Source organism: Thunnus maccoyii, chromosome 4 (genome assembly GCF_910596095.1).
Source record: "Thunnus maccoyii chromosome 4, fThuMac1.1, whole genome shotgun sequence".
Taxonomy (NCBI): domain Eukaryota; kingdom Metazoa; phylum Chordata; class Actinopteri; order Scombriformes; family Scombridae; genus Thunnus; species Thunnus maccoyii.
This window is the reverse complement of record NC_056536.1, coordinates 14719804-14726607: the sequence shown is the minus strand read 5'-3', so window position 1 is coordinate 14726607 and position 6804 is coordinate 14719804. Positions and strand designations below refer to the sequence as shown.

The following is a 6804-nucleotide window of genomic DNA, read 5'->3' as shown; positions in this document are numbered from 1 at the left end:
GTTTTGGTCAAGCAGCGAGTGTGGCGACTCATCGTGTTAGGGGAGAGATTTTAATTATTTCTGCTTCCCCTAATGGGGCTGAAATTGTTTTTGATTTAGCTGTTGTGTTATAAAGGCTTTTGTGTTCTGTCACACCAGGGGCCTCATTTATAAACAAGGAAAAATGCGAATGCCGCTTCTCACGCAGATGTTGGGATTTAGAGTTACAGATGTTTCCGGAGAGCGTCTACACATCTACTGGGAGTCAAACGCTGACGAACAAAGTTATAAAATGAAGGTAAATGTTCTTATCAAACTATGACCTACGTATCTGTATCACCTTCTAGTGGTCTCATCTGCTGTTAGATAATCAGTAAAACCAGCACAGAGAGGTCAAGTGATCTCCGTGACCTCTGATCTTCATCTTTATCCCTTTTGCTTTACAAACACGCAGCCGCAACACAGTTTGTGGCATCAACCTTGATGTTTTCACCTCCGAATCATTCGGCTTTCTGATCATGCAGAGTTCACCGCTGCTATCAAACAGAAATATGAACAAAAACACAAAAAAAAGTATTCGGCATCTGCAGCAACAGCTTTTACTTTCACACTTTGCAATCTGACTTCTGTTTTCACGTACAAATACTAGAATGACAAGCTGATTGATGTGTGTATTAACACTCACAACATGGCCCGTCATTAATCATTCCTGTGTAATCACGGGAGTTAACGGGGCAGGATAACGAGGCTCGTGACACGTTCGGCGTGATTTATGAATGGAAAATCGCGTTAAGGTGAGCGTACACAGTTTTCTCCTCATGCGTCATTACACACAGTTTTTTTTTTTTTATAAATGAGGCCCCACTTTGTTCTTCTGCTGCTTTATTTTGAACCATAGGCTGTTGAGAGCGCAACAACGCTTTTTTCTCGTGAGGAAAGCGTATGAATTTAAAGACACTATAGCAGACATAATCACATAAACATGAAACACAGGTGTACACATTCTCCCCAAACAATCACAGGTTTTGGGTTCTTGTGACATGTAAAACCTTTTTTATTGTACAGATAGTCGGGGAAAATACAATAATGAATTGATTGTGCCAATTGTATTTTTTTTTTCTTTTGTTTTTTATCTGTAAGATAAAATTAACATATTAAGAAATTTGATAAGAGACGAGCTGTAGTTGTAATTTATTGTTTACTGAATTGACTCCCTGTTCCTCAAACGCATCATTAAAGACGGAGAACCAGTAGATAGTAAAAGCGTAACATGAGTCGCTCTTTAACGTTACCCGCGGCGGCGGCGGTTCTGTTTTCACACTAAGAAATCCTTTCAAACTCTAATTTTTAACTACCTGTAACTAAACACACGTGAAGCCAAACATCAGAACCGTCTGCTATTTCTGACTGTACTGTTTCTCTTGCACTATTATCAATGGGTTATTTGCAAAAAAAAATACATTTTGATATTTAGCGCAGAGATTCTTTGTTTGGTTCAAAGGGGGGAAAAAAAACTTTGTAATCATGTTTTTATTCCTTCAGCGATTTAGAAATCTATCTTCTCTGCGTTAATTGACTCAACTGGAATAGCTCGAATGAATACTTGTTAACAACCGACATGTTTTTCTAGTGACATGCTCAATATTTAATGTGTTTTAAGTACAGTTTGTTAACTTGTATAACTTAAAAGATAATTGTAACGTAATGTTTTGAAAGCCAAGCATGTCTGCCTCGTGGTTTATAATGTTCATTCAAGTGGCGCCGAGGATCTTTGAAGCCTCGCCACAGTGACCATTGTTTGTACATTCTTGACGTTTGTGTTCCGGGGTTAAAAAAAAAAAAAAAAGAAAAAGAAAAGAAAAAAAAAGTGTTATCCATTATATCTTGTTCGCAATAACTTCTATTTGAATGTCCTCAGCAATCATCGCAATGTAAACGGCCAACAGATCCGTCACGCTGTCCGCCTATGACAAAGAAATTTGTCTTTTTAATGTTTACTTTTGTTTTAAAACATTCTTTATTTGTCTATGCATTGTTTTTTTTTTTTTTTCTCTAAAAGGTGTCTTACTGTACATTTTACTTATCAGGGTTGTTCTACAGCCTTCATTCAAGTTGTGAATGAATGTCAGTGTGTGTGTGTGTGTGTGTGTGTGTGTGTGTGTGTGTGTGTGAAACTGATTGTGTGTGTGTGTGTGAGATTGATTGTGTGTGTGTGTGTGTGTGAGATTGTGTGTGTGCGCGCTACCGGATTTGATTTTCAGCATGCTGAGTTTGACTAGGATCGATGTATCTTTTTACTGTGATGACCTGACGTTGCCTAATTGTCTTTTTTTTTTTTTTTTTTTTTTTTTTGAGTTTTTCTTTTTTTTAATCTATTTTATTTTCCTCTCAGTCGACATTGATTAGTTGGTTTTGTTTTGTATGGCTGCTGACCATGTCTTGACCTAAAGCTTCCAAATCCTATACCAACTGAACCATTAAAGAAATTTTAAACAGTAACAAGTGTTTATTTCTTCTTTCTATAATAAAGATGAACTCCTTCAGACGTGCAGGCTCAGAGACGAGAAAGTTATTCTTGTAGCCCAGAACGACGGCTTGTCTTCAGATAAGGCCGCATGCTGGGAGAAAAGTCATAATAAGGGTACAATCGTGGTTCCTCTTATCACCTGCATGTTCAGAAGAAAACTATTCTTTTGTTCAGTCTGATAAGTAAAAAATGTGGTTTGTATATAAAGATAAGTTTGCGATGCGATCTAAACTTTAAGACACAGATCTCCATATATGTTGAGCTCAACAGTTCACTCTTGACCTTTAATGATTATATTCAGTCATATGCGAATAGTTAACTTAAATGTTACACATAAACATATGTTGGGGGGAAGCTGCATTACATCATGTTTTAAACACAGCTGCACATCATTTCTCCTAAACCGTCCCCAAACCATCATAAACTTTGAATAATGGAGCAACTTCACCTGGTGATGAAGACAGTGTCAAAAGCTCCAGAACAAGCCAGTAAGTGGACTTTGATGGGAAGATTGTTTTGTCAACATTTTGAGTTTGTTCCTCTGGTTTAAGGTTTTGAGCGCATCTCACACCTACAGTAGCATTACTGCTGCAAAGTTGCGCCTTTAACGCCCAGCAGTGATGTCACAGCGTCCTGGAGTACACCTTTACATCACTACAGTGAGGCGAGTTAAACCTCTGGAGGTCAGAAAACAGATTTCCAAGGGGTGTTAAGTTACTTGTTCATCTCTTGTTTTCTGTTATTTCATGTTTTCCTGCTAGACCTCAAGCTTTCTGACACTTAACAGTTGCCACAAAGATCGACAGTAACAGCAGTGACACCTTTTGTCGTCTGTGACATCTTAACTACTTTATGTACTTGTCACCGTTTACCTTGTTACCGAACAGTTAACAGTCACAGCCTCGTACATTTTCCTCTCAGGTGTTAATTGAGACAGATGTTTGAATTCGGTGCTCTCTGGTCATCGAGTTGGGAACGAGGCTCCATGTTTTTCCACTGCTAATGATGAACATCTGCTCGCTTCTCCCATGCTATCGTTCACAGATGCACAGATCAGAATCCTGCGATTTAGAGGGAGCCGGCTCTGGGAATAACACACCAGCTGTTGGCCAATTTTTCAGTGTTCATGCACCACTTTAAGACGGTAGCTGTCATTTGCTGACATTAAAACGTCTGTTTTCTCCCCCAGAACAAGCTGAACACTTGTTTTGGTATTCAAACCCCCCGACTCTATCCATAGATATTGGTATGACGAAGCAGGTTTTGTTTGCAGAGTTTGGTGACATTCATTATTATTACTATTTGAGTACAAGCTCTCAGACACATGGAGAAACAATGGTGTTCAGCCTTCATTAGTGTCTGCTGCAGGCTGAAGTGCAGCATGTGAGAGCAGCACAACCTTCCTTCCAACAACATAAGCTTCCTCTCTCACTGCACACTTGAGCCTTGACGTTGTGTTTATCTGATGTCAGACAGATCAGAGCCAGAGCTTGGCACACAGCAGCCCGTCTGTGCACCAGCCAGCCGATATAACTGCCACCAGCACTATCACATCACGTTATGCAACCGTGCAAACAGTGTGTGTGTGTGTTTGTGTTTGTGTGTGTGTGCCTGGACAGTGGACAGCATACTGTATCTGCTGTATACTGTCCTCAGTGTCCACACATTGAGAACATCTGTTTAAGAGCAAGAGGGTGAAACGGCAGGATGTATGATCACTTTTACTAGTGTGAAGTCTTGTTCGAATGACATTTTAATTCTACCTTTTGAGTATTAAACCCTCACTCCCTTTAGACTTGAATCGTGGATGTAAAACTCTTTTACAGAGAAAAGTGCCCGTGGTGAGCTGTAACAATGGATTCTGGATCTTTTCTTGGCAGAAAAAAAAAAAGTATCAAAAATGTCAACAGAAACTTCTCAAACAACTCTTGCTGCATGATGTACTTGTTCAGTATTTATCAGAAAGTCATAACTTTGGCAAAATGTGCTACTTCCGACACAGCTTTGGAGCTTTGAGGAGGGTGACACATAAGCAGCGTATTAAGCCATATTTGGGCGTAAACAGGACGGCACATACGGATGAACAGCAGAGAAGTGATTATCCTGAGTGGTTTGAGAGATTTCTATTGACTTTGTGACACAGTTTGCAAAGTTTTGCCAGAGAGCCTTTGGTCATGTTGTGAATTTCACTTTTAATTGTTTACTGTAAATGATCCTGGCATCAAGTAATATGCCTTATTTATTGTTTTTACCCGCTTTATTGTCTCCAATTCACATGCCTTATAATGCTGTTTAAAAGAAACCCAAGCATACAAAAAGGAGATCATACACAGAGAGGCCGAGGGCTGTAATTCAAGCCATCGATGCACAGAAAGTAGATGTAAACCTCCAGTTAAGACATCCAGAACCATTCTCACATACTATCTGACAAGAAGAAACTAAAGCCAGGTCCTCTACAGGTCTTAGTGAGGTGCTGGTCCACAATGAGCTGCTCCTTGGTATACTGTAGATGCTCCAAGTCTCTTGATCTCTTCTAATGATGTGCACTCATTTGATGTTTAGAGGACTGTAGAGGACTCTCCCACAGGTGTTTGAATAGGTTGAGATCTTTCTCACACTCATCAAACCATCCAGTGACCTGTTGTGCTCTGCGGGGAAGAATCTGCATTCCTCATGTTTGTCAGTTGGTTAGTTTTTATTTCGGTGTCATATAGCATCCATCTTCCTCCAAGTAAGTGGTTAATTTAAACTCGGTCTTTGTGCATCATCCATATTTACAAAATCACGTAATATTTATCTTCTTTTTCTGAAAAAACTACTGGAAAACTATGTATGTGTGATTCTGTGGGGCTTCAGGGTGTTTAACATATAAACATGACCAGGAGGATATTATCCTCTTATTGTCACATCCAGTCATCTCATCCCCTTTTGAAGTGCATTACTTGTGTTTTCCTGTGTTCCATGTCCCTGGTTTGTCTCTCTCTCTCATTGTGTGTGTGTGTGTGTGTGTGTGTGTGTGTGTGTGTTACCTGGATCCTACACACCTGCCTGCAATCAGCTCATCACCTCTCCAGGATATGTACCCCGGCGTCTCTCCCACTCATCACCAGACTGTTGCTTCTGCTAGTGTGATAGCTGTACTCCGCCTCACTTTGCTATTTTTTTTTTTAATATTCACCAAGTTAGTTTCCTCGTGTTTTCGACTGATTAGCGCCTGTTTGTCTCCTGTGCTTCAGGATCCCTGCCAGCCTGTCTGCCTGTCTGCTCGTTTGCCTGCTTATTCATTCTCCCTCACAACCCTCCATCAACCACACGGCCTCTCCATCTCCATTCCTCCAGCCATCCCCAGTCATCCCCTCCTCTTTTGATGTGCATTACAATAAATCTGTTAAACATCATCTGCCTCTGAGTCAGTACTCTGTGCTTGGGTCCACTGGTTATGCAGAGAAAAGCTCAGGTTTATATTATTATAGTTCCACAGTCAAATTAAAGAATATATAGCAACTTTGTCTGGATTAAGCTAAAACTGCAGTCAGTCAAAATAGTCATTTTTATCATGATCATTTGTGGGAATTTGTTTTACATGTGTTTAATGTTGAAGAAACCTTTTGTTTGTTTATTTGATGGTTAGTTTTGTTTTTTGTCATCTCTACATCTTTTCCTGTCTGTTAAATTTCGTATAAATATTGTATGGAGGTCGTGTCCTCGCTGGTATTATTTGAGGAGCCTGCAGGAGGTTATATTCTACATTTGTGGATATTTTATAGGTTGATTTTTAGGCCAATGAATAAATATATAAACATTCATTATTCCGCCACCAGAATTTGGTGTGTCTGCCATGTATCTCCAAATTTGATCATCTAAAAATGCATTGTCATGAAATTGAAAACAGGACAGGAAGCTTTGGAGATTTTTCACAAGACAGGGGCCCTCGTGTTTACATATATATAACTGAATGAATAAAATGGGAGAGTGACAGCTTTTGACTCATAATGACCTCATCTTGACAGAGTTTAAAATCAATATAACTGGAGGGGAAGCCTTATTTGAGACTCTCCTGACCCGGCACCGAAATCACTCCGCCCCATAAATTTGAGAGGAAGGATATAACTTCACAGCTCAAATGAGTGTGATCAGCTCCACCTTTCATCTTCAAAGCAAAAAAAGGGAGCCGGGATCATAAGCGCGGCAGCTCCAGGAGCGAGGGAGGTGACTCTCCCTCCCACCTTGTGACTCAACATTATTAAGCGAAGCCAGCAGGAATCCAGAGAAGAGGAGGGAGAGGCATGCAGGCAGTG

At 40.0% G+C, this 6804-nt stretch overlaps 1 long non-coding RNA gene across 1 annotated transcript; it reads left to right on the top strand.

Annotated features, from left to right (window-relative positions):
* Positions 1 to 5150: 5150 nt before the first annotated feature.
* Positions 5151 to 5873, top strand: LOC121895793. Its single transcript, XR_006095847.1, has 3 exons — positions 5151 to 5237; positions 5565 to 5643; positions 5743 to 5873. It is a non-coding gene; the product is annotated as an uncharacterized LOC121895793 (long non-coding RNA).
* Positions 5874 to 6804: the final 931 nt, after the last annotated feature.